Source organism: Dipteris shenzhenensis, chromosome 14 (assembly GCF_047967505.1).
Source record: "Dipteris shenzhenensis isolate YYH24624 ecotype China chromosome 14, Dip_SZ_1.0, whole genome shotgun sequence".
Classification (NCBI taxonomy): Eukaryota; Viridiplantae; Streptophyta; class Polypodiopsida; order Gleicheniales; family Dipteridaceae; genus Dipteris; species Dipteris shenzhenensis.
The window spans coordinates 39,584,462-39,600,601 of record NC_141609.1 but is presented as its reverse complement, the minus strand read 5'-3'; the positions used below and the strand labels follow the sequence as shown (position 1 = coordinate 39,600,601).

The 16,140-nt window shown below is 39.3% G+C and overlaps 1 long non-coding RNA gene across 2 annotated transcripts; it reads left to right on the top strand.

Moving 5' to 3' along the window:
- Positions 1 to 2,558: 2,558 nt before the first annotated feature.
- On the top strand, positions 2,559 to 3,422 carry LOC147894611 (uncharacterized). Of its 2 annotated transcripts, none has more exons than XR_015542166.1 (3): positions 2,559 to 2,767; positions 2,932 to 3,005; positions 3,100 to 3,422. It is a non-coding gene; the product is annotated as an uncharacterized LOC147894611 (long non-coding RNA). The 2 variants fall into 2 exon arrangements; XR_015542167.1 differs by having other exon boundaries at positions 2,922 to 3,005.
- Positions 3,423 to 16,140: the final 12,718 nt, after the last annotated feature.

The window sequence follows — 16,140 nt, the reverse complement described above, 5'->3', positions numbered from 1 at the left end:
AATTATTGAAAAGGCCACAGGAGATCCTTTGTACAAAGACTCATCCAGAGCAATATTTGTTGTAAAACTTATGACATGATAATGTAAAATTGCAAGCATAGCTATTGCTATTTTTTGGAGTACAAAAGAGGCTTCCATCATGTCTCATGTGTATATAAACCTTTTAATTTCTTGAATATTCAAGAGTGTTATAGTTTTCTGCATTGAAAGTAAAAAGAGTCTTACAGGTCTCTTATGTATACATTTTTAAAATGTTGTGAATCCTCAATAGCATGGTTTTTCATGGATTTAAACTAATAACTCGGATTTTTTATTTTAAGAATATGATTCTTATTAACAAGAAATACAAATTTAGGATTTAATAGTAGTTTTTGCATTATTTGTACAACATTGTAGAGAGATATTTTGAAATGTCTTATGTGAAAATGATAGTGCCAGAAAGTAAACTTTTGATTCTCGAATGACAGTTTCATAAAGTAAACTTTTCAGTTGGGAAGGATTTTAAGGAATAGTTCAAAAGTAGACATATGAGTCCAAAATTAATGAAATAAGTGTTTGTCATGGTGTTGCGTCATACTTGCCAGTGACTATAATGGTGGCTTGGAGGTATGCTTCCTCCTTGGGAAGATGGAAAATATATATCAATGAGGAGGTTTGCAGGAAGAGAAAAGAAAGGCATCATGGGAAGGTAAATGGGGTGAGAGAGGAAAGGCTGAATAAAAGAGAGCACTCCATATGGAATAGAGGAAGAGGACTTACTATAGTAAGCCCACTGTGTATAAGAGGCCATCTTTGCCTAATATCTATAAATGAGTACGGCCCAACCCTTAACCCTGTGAATCAAGGGGTGCAACAACTCTTATCCCCATTTTCCAAGCCCCATTTTGCACAAATAAAAATCCTATCTCCTAAGTCAAGAGCCATGACTCACATGCTGGGACCCTTCCCCTATTTTCAAATGCACACAAGCATTTATGTTAACAAGTGCATGCTTGGCACAAATATGCTTACGACCTCAAGCTACTTTTCCCTTATGAAACTATGATGTGCATGTGCACAACCACCCTAGTCAACGCATATATGGCTCGGGGGGGTCACTATGTATAAACCCTCTATATCACGTGCGTTCAAGGCCTATATTTAAAATCCCTTATCTGTAAATTTTTTCATTAATAAAATATACCCCTTTTCTATACAAATCTGTAAATTTTTTCCAAAACTATTTTAAATAGTCCCTTATGTATATTTATTTCTGTAAATTTTAGGAATAAAAAATACCCTTCTGTTGAACTCACGTGATAGGGTTACATATGATGAGTGACCCCCCCGAGATATATGGGGCCTTTCACTGTGGGGGCTTGGCACACATAGGGGATTCACTTTATAGAAAACTAGACTGTCGCATGCATTCAATAGGGCTTTAGAATTCTATTACCTATGAAATTTTGACTAAATAAAGTGGCTCTTTTTAATACAAACTTATACCTTTAAAAAAAAACCATTAAAGAAAACCATTATAAGTCATTATAATTTTTTAATTTACATTCAAAAAGTGAATTTAATAATATATTTTGTTGCATTCACCTGATAATCACATATTTCTTAGTGAACCCCTTGAGTTGGCACATGAGTAATCTTGCCACCTCAACCACGAGTCTCTAGCCCTCTTATTTTACGTTATGTATGCCACATGATATTACACACATTATAAATACCATAACGAAAATGTAGATATTCCTTATCAAGTTCAATACAACATATTACATAGTCAGCCATCTCTTGTGTATTAAGATCATGGTGCTCAGGTCAATTGTTTGTTGATTTTTATTTTTGGGCATCATTATTGTAATAGGAACATTGCTAGTTACTTTTACATTTGAAGAAACGTAACAAGTTGATGTTATGCTTCAAAGGAGCATTGCTAAGGAAATTTTAGGCTAAAAGGGAGTAGCCGATATTATTTTTGAAGTAACGTTCATAAAGGTAGTAGGAAAAAGATTGTATATTGTCCACAACTTGAGAGTGACACTCTTCATATGTAAGTATAGAACATGGGTTCAACAAAAGTTTTTTTTTTAATTATAGAAATGTACTAAGTAAAGGGTTTTTTAATTGCGACATTGAAAAGAATCAAAAGTTTGTACAGAAAAAGGAATCTTATGATATATAGATAAAGGGTTATACTAATACTTGTTAAATGCACTTGGCATATAGGGTTTTCAAGTAGTGAACCGTCCTTGTTCCACAATTGTCGGTTTTCATAACAATGTCTTACCTTGAAATTGTTGGGGTGACTTTTAGAGTTGAAATATAGGAGGGAGAGGAATGCTCTCTTTAAAATGTCAACATCCAAGATGGAAAAAGTCCATGGAAAGCGTGAATTATGTGTGGAATCCACCTATCAAGAAGAAATTGCTGGTCATGACTGATGAAAGGAAAGGCATGTGGAAAGAGTCATCCTCGTGTGGAGCCACTAGTCAATTCTTTCAAGAAGAAATTTCTACTCATGACTGAACGAAAGGCAAGGGAGGTCTCTTAAAAAACTTGACTCCCACGTTCATCAGCAACTATGTTTCCGTTTGGCTTTCTTGTCCGCTGGTATTCCTCACGTAGGCGCCCATTGTGCTGCTGCTTGCTTTCCCAAGCACCCCAATGAAGGACTGCATAACAGCGCAGCTTTGTGGTTCTAGACTAAGTCTTGCTCTAGCCATCTGCCTGCTCGTCTTTGTTGCCACCGCTCCCAATGGTTACGTTTCAGGTTTCCGGGGTAAGCTTAACGTGCCATTCTTACTTCTCGTTTCCGCGGATACTCTCGCCGACAACGCAGCTAGCCTCACCCTGCGTAACTTGTTTGTCAGCGTGCTCACACCTTCTACTTGTTTTCCTCATCGGAAATCCTCAAATTAAATTGCAAATTGTAGAACTGCGCAGATAGAGTGCTGATGTGGAGCGCCAACGACGAGCGCTCAACTCGCATGCTAAGCTTTCGGCCATCGAGACGCTTGGTAAACAGAACTTAAATAAACAGTACTGGGTCTTAATGCGTTTCCTTAAGCTTGCTCCAAAATAACTGCGGTACTTTGTTTGGATGAAATGCAGTTGTATCCGCCTAGTGGTTCGACAGACGAGTCCCAGCCTACGCCGCACTGCTGTCCATAAGTGATAAGGCGAGGGGAAGTGCCAAACAAAGCAGCTACGATGGAACCACATAACGTCGGAAGTCACTAGTGTAAGTTGTCCACAATAATACAGAGCGCCACAAACCTGACTCAGACTAAAATATAACTTATTATGTCACAAGCTTTGGGTACATTAAGGCAACATGGACGTGCGAACATGGCAAAGTGTATTCCTTAGATTAAAGTTCTATGAGCAATAGATGATATGGAGTGGGAAGTCTCTGGTTTTCTTGAGTCCTCGTTGAGCCAGATTTTAGATTGATTGGCAGTTACCCTCACATTTGCAGGGGAGGATCGCGGACCATGTGTCACGTCTTATGTTCAAATTTTTACTCATCCGTTTTTTCATTTAACACTAGTTTGGTAGCATAACAGGACATAAAAGTATCCTTTTGACGTTTTGGAAATGTGTTTTTTTGAGATTTCCTCTCTTGAGCTGAAGTTAGAATCATAGGACTATTTTCTAAAAATATAAGTAGCATAAAAAATCTATTACATATAATTACAAAATGCTGACAAATTTATGGTAACAGAGTGTTTCATCCAAACAATACTCGGATTTGAAAGTTTATCTAGCATCCTGACAATAAAAAAGATTTCAATAAGCTAGCATTTTTACAAAGTGTTTATAAGTACATCAAAACCTAAGAGTGACAAAACTTTGTTGAAAAATCATTTTGGTAAGATTGATTTAGTAATTAACAAGAGTGGTCAGCCTAGCGAGTCGCATTTACAACAAGACAAAGCAACTATGGACGTGTTTGATAGACGCACAAAATAGCGAGTGTGTCTATAGGCACTGCTAGAATAGTGAAAATACGGGTGCGTCTAATAGCACATCTATTTGCGTGTCTATTACCGCGTCTACACTGTGAATACACAGATTTAGACACCTTTATAAACGCAAAACAGAGAATACAAAAAGTGAGATTTTGGTGTAGGCTGATAAATGTACATCACTGCTTTCCAAACATTGCCCATGATTACCAAAGCACATAATTTTAATAAAAATATCAATGCTTTTTGGCAAACCCACATATACAAAAATTAAGTGAGGTGAGGAGAATGAGACAATATGTAAAATAGTTTTGCCAATATCAATGATGGGCTACCGTTCAATCTCATCCTCAATGAGATCATCCCTTGCCAAACTCTATCTGCTTCAAAATCCAAACCAGTGTTGAGATCTACAAATACATTCAGCCCACTACTACTTGTGCTACTCATGTGCTCATCGAAATCAGCATCACCAATGGTAGGCTTGTCCTCACGGGTAATGGCCTCAATATCTGTACCTCCTATCTCATGGTCAGATATCCCCTCTCTCATATCATGATCATCATCACCTCCATGGCCATGATCATCCTCCATACACTCCATATTAGTAAATGTGCTATACATCACTTTGAAACGTGGCGTAATAGGTATGATATGCCACCACCTATTAATATCCCACCATTGGTTGATAGACAACCTAATTCAAACACAAATACAATCATGTTATTTTCCTTGCTTCGAAGGTATCAAATATTTAAAAGTGAGTATTTTATATGTGTGTACAATACCTGTTCACATTGTTGCGATAGTACTAGTGTGTCCTTCTTACTTTGCCAAAACTTTGTGGAGTCAATAGTTACAAAGCCACTCGCATGGCGTTTGATTGTTGCATTAGGGCCTCTTTCCACCACGTCCTTAAACCACTTTACATCGAAAACATACACAAAGAAGTGTCGAAAGTCAAGCTTAATAATATCTTGGATTATGCCACAATAATCATCCATGGCTCCATTGGCTCCCTCAAAGCTAGCAATGATGCCGCAATCTTGTGTGTTTCTCTTATCGTCAATCTGTTGTGTTCGAAAATGCTTTCCCTCACACCATATAGCATTGAACATAGTACACTACACCAAGACAAAATCAATTAAATAAGCAATCTAAATTGTTGAAAGCTCCTAACTTATGCATAACATTCTATATACCGCCGACCTTGCTCATGCATCCCCTAGCATACTCCCATTCTTCCATTGTGATATGCATCCCCTCGTCTCTCTCTGCTCTCTCCATTTTGTCAAGTAGCCAATCCACATGAATATCCTTTAGAAGTGCTCTTAGATGCTGAGGGTATGGCACATGAGATCTGTGGTGTGTATGAAAGAGGGCCCTTTCTGCTTGTCTTCTTACCTGTGCATCCTCGTATTTTCTCACCCACCTTTTCATCACATCACTATTAAGCAAGCAATAAAGGTTGATATTATTAAGCAACTCCAAAGAGAGCTCTGAAGAAACCAGGAGTGAGGAGTCCCTGACTCGGAAGCGGAGAAGAAAACCCAAATTTCCTCTAAAGGAGGAAAGATTGTTCTAGGGACTTCTCATGATGCCCAGACTGGCAAAGAATTGAAAGGATTATGGTGCACACACTGCTGTAATCTGGAGCATTCAGCAGCAATGGAGTGTGCATTCAATGAGAAATCGTGTGCGATATGCATGACCAACACCCAAAACACCACAGGCTGCCAATATATCGGTCACAGGAAACACGCAAGGGGTCAACTACTGCAATGACCATCTTCTAGCCAGTAGGATCCGGGAGCATCCTATGTGCAAGAGGAGCATCCACAAGAGGCCAAGAGGTGGTGGTCGTGATCACGGACGCGGTGGTGGAGGTCAAGTTCCTGGCAGATGCTCAAGAGTGGGATTGCCACAATGAGCAGAGTGACAAAAGGCAATGGGGAAGATTCCTAGTACCTCCATGGTCCACATTGTGGAGGATGATCCGTCGGTGTGTCCAAAAATCAGTATCATCACACGTGCTAACACAAAACTCTAGGGTGCAGCCATAAAGAAAGGCGGCACGATGCTGGATTGGCGGGTATAGTAGCAAGTGCGACGTCAGGTTTGGGAATTGGTGGCAGAAGAGGCCCCTTTGATGAAGTCAGTTGCGCAAGAAATGGTGATTGAGGTGTCACACAAGGTGCAATTTGCAGATCCGGGTGCCCAATCGGAGCCAAAGATTGTCTAGGAAAAGTTCAAACTTCATCTACCAAGCAATGGTCCAAATGTAGTCAAAGCAACCCCAATTTTGGTGGCTAATCAAGCCAGGAGGCAGTCCATTTCTCCACAAAGGGAGACTTGTGTATATCAATTCTCAGTCTATCAATGCGCATCTGCAAAGGCTGAGGATTAGAAGCTTCACCAGCATTGATTAGCTAAAGGTGAACATTTTCTCGATAGCTTTAGCACTTTGTCAGCAGTAGTTGGCAATCGGATCAGATGTGGAGTTTTTGGATGAGAATTGCGGTTGCTCACCACTTAATTGATCTATCAAGGCTATTCTTGCCGATGGACAAGGAGTTGGTGCAACCATCATGTTTGGCTGATGAGATGGTGGCAGAGTTTGGCAACCCAGGTCCAGGTAAGTATAAGCTGAGCACTTGCAAAGATGTTCAAGTTCATGATCTCTATCAATGGATTCTCGAGTCGGTTTATTTGCAAGCGAAGACCTATACGATTACTCTCAAGTCTTGTGGGATGATCGCGGTAGCAGAGCAAAGACCAGTGCCTTGGGCATGAGTTTTGAAGGAGAGAATCCATGTAGAGGTATAGAGGGTGGCGACAGTGGTAGAGAAGAAACAAGCTATGAATTCAAAGATCGAGTAGATTTTGGAAGTTATGTTTCCCTTAGAGCTTGACTCTACTGTTCCTCGAAGGAATACGGCACTAATTTTTACCCTGGAGCCAAAAGGTCCTTTGCAAGAGGCTCTTTTGGTTGAAATTCTAAGATGCAGAGACATCAAGGTCCTCGTAGCACACACAGAGTACCAGTGATAGTGCTTCTTTCTATTGCTCCCCTTACTACTTCCCATGCAGTCACGGCATCAACAGGGGTGCCTATGAGTTTGCTAAGAAGTGGGTTATCATCAACGCAGCTCAATTTGCTATCTCCACTTCCCCCATCGGTGATTTCCTAGTGGGTAGCTGTTTCAGTGGCACATGTGCCGACTCTAGTAGGTACTTCATCACGAAATCCTGTGATTTCCAGTTCCCTTACTTGAAGATGGCTAGAGCAACTCCAACGCACAAAATCAACCACAGCAGTGACATCCACGGTGGTTGTAGTAGTGATAGAGGCATTGCGGGTGACAACAATAGAGGAGGTCATTGCAATTTATGAGCCTTGGGTGAGCTCGGGTGGTCTCTCCGCCGACACCCTTAGATGGATTAAATTTGCGGCTACAACCAACACATATGTAGCTCCAGTTTTGTGCACAGCTCCTCGCTTGGCTTGTGACCTAGTGTCTTGCAAGGATCCATCTATCCCAAGTTACAGCACTAGAGACTGAATTCTTTTAACTGCATAGTGAGAATGAGGCACTGCAAAGTCAGAATGCGCGGATGCAGCAATTGGAAGAGTGTGTTACGGTCCTAGAAGCCCAAGTGCAGATAGCCAAAGCTCGCTCAAAGGCCACACAAGAGTTGCATGTGGAGTACATTGCGGGTAGTCATGATGATCTATTGCGATGACATACTATCCATGGACTAGTTGAGTATTTGCAAGCTTTCCTTGATCCGCGGTTAGTGTCAACATGGAGCAGATAGGATTTCTTCTTCATGCTTTGCAAGGGGACGTGTGAGCATAGTGGGATAGATAGATTGCACACTGGTGAGAGGCAGTGCTCCACCAATGTGTAGGGCTATTGTTCCGTACCAATGCCATCTAGATACGGATGGTGATGCGGGTGCTGGTGCGAGGTTAGCAGTGCCACAAAGTGGTCCTCAAGTGCAAGCAATCTCTCGTCCGATGGGTTTGAGTGCTTCCGTAGATGGGAGTAGTAATGCAGACAAGGGAAAGGGGGTGCTTGCGGAGTTAGTACCTGCTAAGGAAGATTGGCATGCAAAGTACGAAGAATTGGCTCAAGACATTGTGGAAGTTGTTGCTTGCTCAAGTAGAAAAGTATGAGTTTTGAAGCAGCAAAGGCATTCCCTTTGTTTTTGGTTGGAGCTATGTGCCCACTCCTTCAGCATGTCTCTACCTCCTTGCCCTCCTTGGTGGAATGAAGCGAATTAATTTTTGTAGAAGTTTTACAATAAGTGCACTCATTTTCCTAGTCTACCCAATCCCCCTTCCTACGAACCGATTGTAATAGAGTGCCCAGCTATACAAGAGGAGTGCTGGAAACAACAACTATTGTATGGTGCATGGATTGAAGAGGTACTTTCTCTTGAGCATTGGCATGTGCATCAACCAGTGCATTGGCCTAATCCGCATCCATTACAGTGGGGCTGATGGATATGGAAAAGGATCGGCAGTTGAAGATATGGTTACAGAAGAGGCAATAAGAGACAGCTAATGCAATTTTGAGTGGACCTGAGCCTGCAAATCAGTTGTGACTGGAGTTGAGTGAACGAAGTGATGCAGGACCGAGCAAAGTTGGGGTTCTTAGTGTACACTTGTAGTCCACCGGTATAAGTTCGGATGAAGAGTAAGAGTTCGCAGCGGTGGCTTTTGGGTAGCCTTACAGTTCAAAGCACTGTGTGCTAGTGCACAAGCAGGTGACAAACAACCCGATTCTTACTTATTTAGTAAAGATACACTCTAAAATAGATGCTTGTTTTCATGCGTCCCAAAATGATTGTTGCACAGATACACAAGCACATATTGATGTCAGTCATAGGGGATGGGTATCCATTGTGGATTCACACAATCCTCCGTGAGTTGTCATGTCTTATTGCATAACCAGTTGGTTGGCAACACTATGCGAAATAGGAGCAGTGTGACTACGAGGGGTGTGCGGGGGTAGGTTAGTCGCAACGGCTGACGGTTTGGTTCTTCAATAGTTCCTAACCAATATCTTGTTCTTTGCATGCTATTACTAGAATTTTGACTCTATTCTTTGCAAAGATATATGAGCTCTTTCTTTGAGATATATACATCTTACACAATGTTATGGTGATCTTCTTCTTTCTTGTTCTCTGTGTTTTCAGTAGATGATGCGCTATGTGTTCATTTTGTATACCCCATAGTGTTTGCGTGGTATAGTGACACTACAATAAAATTGAGAGGCAATAAGAATGTTTACCTATTGTTAAGTAATGGCTGAAGGAGATGCAAGTTGAATTTTTTAATGTTTTAGAATTGCTTCCAAAATTGAATCTTTGAAGTATGTAGAACATCAGCTAAAAACACTTTCGTAAGATACTGAAGTTGAAGGTACATTTATTAAGATTGATGCAATGGAGCATGTACAGGAAGAACTGATGAATATATCTCAAGATGCCTAGGATAATGTCAAAGAAAGATTGGTAATTTTGGCTCAGAGGCCATACGAAGCTTTTCCTTCAGAAGAGTACACCACTAATGCTTTGCACGAGAAAGTTCAAGAGCAAAAAGAGACTATTTAGAAGCTTTATCAAGAGACTATTTAGGAGCTATATCAGTAGCTTATGCAATGTCAATAGAAGCTACAGACTATATCAACACCGGTACAAACTACTAACACAAAAGATATTTTTTCTAAAATGTTGTCCATGCAAGTACATAAAGATTTTGTAGCAGAGAAGACAAAAATGAGTTCCAACAGAGTTCATGGCAAGAGGAAGAGGTGCAAACTGAGGAAATAATGTAGGCTTTAAAGACTTAACTAATGTCTAGAGGATGAGAAGCTCGAAGATCAACAATACACTGATTTTAATGTTGTTGCGGAAACATCCTGTTACAAAACAACATGATGGGATTACAGATGAATGAGAGATGAACCAGAGGCTATTATAGAACTGTTTGAAGAACAGATTATGCCAATACAAGATGCAAGTCATGAGCATGATTGTGAATATGATCCATTAGTTTCTTTGCCAGCTAAAATGGATGAAGAACTTGATAAATACAATGTTTAAGTGGGTTCAGGTCGCAATTATTTTTTATGAACAAAAATCCTTGTACCATCGGGTGTTCCAGTGTGGACAAATGCCACTTAGGTACTCCTATTTTACTAAGTAATAGAAAGACTATGAAAAACCTTAGTAGGGGTAGTTAGAAAGCAACCTCTTCTAGAGCATGTATGCTAGGAGTTGAAACTGTCATATAGACAGGATAGTAGTTCCCTATTCTATTTTGTTGGTTCAGAAGTTTAGAAGTTCCAAATGAGGAAACATTATCTATCTACTGGCAAATCCCGATTTTGTCTAGTTTTGACTATGTTTCCTATCTTATATACTGAGCTTACAATAGTAATGGAAAGGATACCAAGCAGTATCACTTATTTGGATCTTTACTTGTTCCGAATTCAAAATTGAAATGTTAATTGTCGGAAGTTCTTACTATGTTTTCAATGGTACTCTGTTTATTCTAATAGGTTGTTTTTTCGAATATGTCTCTACCTATTACACCCTCAAATATTTATTAGGAGCACATGGTACTCTATACAATGTGATAAAATTGTCATGTTTCTACAATTATTGATCAAGGCTAACAAGTCCAAATTTTGCAAGTCTAGACTTCAGATTCAAATTGGAACGTACAATTATTGATAACAGATACAATTGGAATCATGTAGGTCCAAGAATAAATTTTGGAAAATGTTTTACTCCCAGTGACTTTGATACCATATTATTAGAATTCTCTCCATAGTTGAAGTAGTTACCGTTAATTCAAGATTAATAAAGTAAGTTTTGTTTCGTTCAATGCTTTTTGAGTTCAACTTTGGGGAATACTTGCTCTCTCATTCTCTCCATCTTCTTGTTTTGTTCATTCTTCATTCTTTTCCATTGTGTGTTTCTTTGTAATTGCCACTTTTCCCCCTCCACTCTCCACCTCTCCTTCATACTCCCTTCCCACCCTTCTCTTCCCTTCCTCTTCCCCTCCTCCATCTTCACTCTTGTGGAAACACATTGTCACATGACAATAGGCACTTGCATGACACAAGTGATAGGTTCATGCTTTGAAAATATCTTACAAGGAGTTGTATGGGAGAGGAGTCTCCATCGACATTCCTCCAAGATCCCTAAGATATGTGGAGTCACCACATCAGGCTACAATTTTTGGCACTGCTACCCAGGAATTAGAGGTATGATTTTGCTATTTATAAGCCTTATTTCATTCATCACCCATTCGTCATTGTTTCTAACGTAGCTAGGAGCGTTGGTAGAGGAGTAGAGGTGAAGTGTGAGTGGGTATGGAGTAAGAAAAAGAACAAGCTACCTTTTTTCAAATTTTCAAGATTTTTTATTGAGTAGAGCTTGTTTTTGTGTTTTTTTTGTGTTGGTGCATAGAAACAAGTAGTGGAGGTGATTGATAAGGGTTGCATGCAATTAAACAACACTAAAATAAACCAAAATGAAGTTTCAATTAGATTTAGAAGTGGTCTGATTCTATTGCCAACCGCGCCTTTTCTTGATCTCATCTTACCATCCTCTACTAGATCACCCTTCTCATGTCTCTCCAACCTCTCTAAGTTTCATAAACACATGGAAAATGATGAAATAGTGAGCTTTGGATCATGAGGAAATAATCCCAAAGGAAAGTGACCATATTGCCCTTCCCCATGCCAATGTTTAATCACTCATGTTAGTGAAACTGACAATTGAGGGCATTTGTCCATCTCTTTTGATTTCACCCTCGAGCTTGGTATTGTTGTCTTTTGTTGATCCATCTTGTCATGTATGATGCACAATTTTTTCTCTAGATTCAATTGCAATGCCAAACACCATGCATAATAGAGGTTTCTAGAGCTTTGTTTTTGTAGCATATGACATCGACGTCTCCTCAAGAGTTTATCAACTTGTCAATAAAATACCTATAAAAATCAAGATCTCCAAACAAGTGCTTCACTTAGAGAACTCATTGGTCTTTGCAAGACTTACATGATTCAACTCTGTGGTCCATATTCAATTGAATGAGGACATAGACATCTACTTATACCCTACATGTCCCAAGTTTTAATTAACTTCATTGAAGATGTCTACTTGCTTATACATGTCTGAAATTACTAATTGTGATTCTTGACCCATCTTCTCTTGTTTGGCTTTTGTGTGGCATTTGCTCTACATTCGTCTCCACAAAGCCTCTCATAATTGCTCTATCAATATAAGTGTGATCCCAAGCTTTCCTTAAAACCCCTTTGTTTACATGGATGGCTCTATGCATACCTTGCTTGTATTGCCCTTTGTACCTATAAAATGAGGTCTTTGGGATGCCATACATCCTATACCATTCCATTCCACATACATCCTTCATATTAACCACAAAATTATATCTTCATGTACTCACACTATCAACATGATTTGACGAGTCAAAAATATCATACACAAGTTAGTGCGTGCTCCCAAGTTTAAGCTCCAAAAGTATTTATAAATCTTATTTATTGCTTCCCAACTAGTAAGTTGGCAACATTTTTTATCACAACAACCACTTGTAGCCACTTGTAAAATATCATCCACACATAACCTCAATGTAAAAGCCTTTGAGTGACAACCTTGGACTTCCAATTCACCATACAATATGGTCTCTTTTTAACATCGATTGAATTCTTTCTTGGGATGAAATCCTTGCTAGAACACTCTATTCCATTAGCTCTTTCTAGCTCACACATATTATCACTTATGCGTTCATCCTCTAGCAATTGTCTAAAATGTGTCTCTTGATAGGCCACATCATCAAATTGATACAATTTAGATCATCACTCAAAGTTGACGATGCATTAGCATTGTACATCCTATCCACCACTACACCCACATCAAGGTCTCCTAGTAGTTCAAAATCAATAGCCTCATATGGGTAAGCCATAAATGTTACCCTTGTGCCAAGGTAGTGCGTTTTTCCTTGTGACCATAGTACCACTTTCCTTTCTCTCCAACTATCATGTATACTAATGCAATCATAATCGTTAAGCATCTCATCGCATTGCATTAGTGTCCCATCACTAATACATAGATCTGTTCCTCCATTTTCAAAATCAAGAGCATTGTGTTATGTACTGTTGTAGTACTTTCATTACATTTTCACTAGTCCACTTGACAAAACTTCCAACAACATCATAAACTTTGTATGCATCATCAGTTGGGAATGGCAAAAGTGCACTGCTATTGAGAGATTTCTACACGTTGACACCAATAGGCACCCAACACAAAAGACATTTCCCATGGCATTTGTTGGATGGGACTTATTGCTTGTACCTTTTGTACAGCCACAACTTTATGTTTAACCATCAAGTTGACCATATCTTTGCACTAGATTTATTCACCCATGACTTCTATGTTGAATTACATGGTGCAATGGAACAGAAACTGAACAAAGAATAGAGAGTACATAGCAAACTAGAGATGAACAAAATTCTCCTTCAATACTGATGTAGTACAAATGATGGCTCCGTCCACCCGTGTGCTCCCACAATGGAGCTTAGATGGCGATCTAGATAGATACTAGGTGAAGAACTACTAGCTGGAAGATCTGGTACAATGGACTGGGGAGGTTGCCTCTTTATAGCTATGAGGGCAATAGTCGAATCAACGTAGTTGGTGGAACCAACCAATCAACCTAGTCGGTGAAGCCAACCAGTCAACCTAGTCGATGGAACTGACTAGTCGTCCATGGAATATTCAAGGAATATTTTCTATATTGTCGCCTCAAGGGCTCTCGCCACCAAACCCCCACCAAGGGGGCTGCTGGCCCCCCTGGGACCCCCTAGGCCCTAGCAAAGAATAAGGGGCTCCCACACAATCACCTTTGTACCATCAATGGTCTCATTGATAGACCTCATCTGACATGCAAGTCAGGATCCAGTGTCCCGCGCTCACACATGGCTTCTCCTCATATGGGGGCCTTACAACTTGAGCACCTTGAACCACTGGTGCGGTTACCAAGAGGGTAGGGCATTGAGCATATCTAACATTCTAAAAAGTAAAATGTGAGCTCTTCATTAGTAAATTAATTTTGAAATAACAAATTCTACCACATGGTGTCCTCATAATTAGAAAGCATATACAAGTTTTGACTTGGAAAATTTTTAAGCCATGCCTCAGTCAAATGTTTTCAAGTGTCTAGATATGTATGTGTGTGTGTGTGTGTGCATGCATGCGTGCATGCATGTGGGAGGGATATAAACAAAGAGGGGGAATGAATGAAATAAAGTAGAGAGGAAGGGGGGGTTAACAAGTAAATTAGAAGGGATAAAGCATTGAATAAAGAACCTGTGTGTCCATCATCATGAAGGAGATGCATGTGCATACCGAAGTGCATAGGAAATTGTACGCGACACAGTCGCTAGAAGATGGTGCTCTCACAAAGAGCTCAGGGACCAAGGGATGTGATAGAAGGCCGAGCTTCTCTTAGGTCTGGTAAGCGGGCGTACACCAACATGGAAGGCATAGACCATGGGCGTGGGCAACAAGGAGTATAAGCCACAGCGATGACTGAGGTGGAAGGCGATGCCAAGGCAGCAACACGACGTAGTTTGAATAGTACACGGTAGGGAATGGAGGTTAATGCATAACAAGAAGCAAAGTAGCGTACAGTGGAGATTTAGGAAGGGACAGCAGTGCAGTAGGGAAGGGTATGGCAGCATAACATAGGGGAGTAGGGTGTAAGGCAAGAGGGGGTAGTAGTTAGCCTTTTTATAGTTAGGTGAGAAGGAAGAGTCGGGGGTGGGGGGGGGGGGTATTTTAGGAGGATTAGTTCTATGTAGTTTAGTTGGAAGTGTGTAGTATAAAAAATTAGGGAGGAAAATGTTTAAAGATAGGAAAAATAGGGAGAGTATAAAATAAGGAAAGAAAGGTTAGAATAAATGAAGGATGGAGAAAATGAGAAAGTAAGGAACTAGAACAAATGAAAGATAATAAAAAATAAGTGAAAAAATTAAGGATAAATTATAAAAATAGAGAATGAATTGAGTAAATATAGGACAAGAAGGAAAACGTAAAAAATAAGAAAAAATTAAGAGAGATTAAGAAAAAATAAAAAATAAGAACAAAATAGAGAATAAGAGTAGGAAAAAAAGTTTAAAAGGTAAAATTAAAAAAAGAAAACAACTTGGAAAAAAAAGGGGGCGTTAATAGGGAGGTAAAATTATTTAAGATTGAACAGTAATAAGAAGGCTTTTTTTAAAAGGGGAAACTAAAAATTAAAGAGTAAATAATTAAAATTTTAATTTGAAGAATTTAGAACACGAGAGAGAGAGAGAGAGAGAGAGAGAGAGAGAGAGAGAGAGAGAGAGAGAGAGAGAGAGAGAGAGAGAGAGGGAGAGAGAGAGAGTGTGTGTGTGTGTAGGGGAGAAAATCGGCAAAGACTGCGACAAATTTAGAAGAATATTTAGAACAAAAAATAAAGAAATTTAGCAAAAATGGAAATAATATGTAAAATAATTAGCAAAATTTAGGAAACTATGAAAAAATAAAGGAAGAACTAGTAAAAAATAGGGGAGACCTAGACGAAATTTGTTTTTTTTATAACGAAATTAGGGGGAAAGAACACCATATTGGGAAATTTGGGAATTTTTGAATACTTTGGGAATTCCAAATGAGAAAAATCCTATTAAGTTTGGGACTTTCATTAAAATGGAACTCTTCGTGAAATAGAATATTTTATAGAATTACAAATGCTATTAACTCTGTAAAGCCCCATTTTTTGAGCATGGTGTGATGATCGTGTTTATAAAATAAAATATTCATTCACATGGTATGAGGTTGACAATACTTATATTGGTGGTGTTTATAAAATATCATTTGAAAGGCTTGCATAATCTATTACATCACAAAGACCCCTCCTTTGACAAAATACTCATATTGATGGTTTTCATAAACCACTATTTGTAAGGCTTGCATAATATTTTGACATCACAAAGACACCTCCCAAGACAACTGTTGAATTTCTTGGGCATTTGTTGCATGTCTTAGTGTGAATTTTATTTTTTTGGGAGAGTTTAGCACTTGTATGTTTCCATGTGAACACTTCATTGCTTTTCCCATCTCAGTG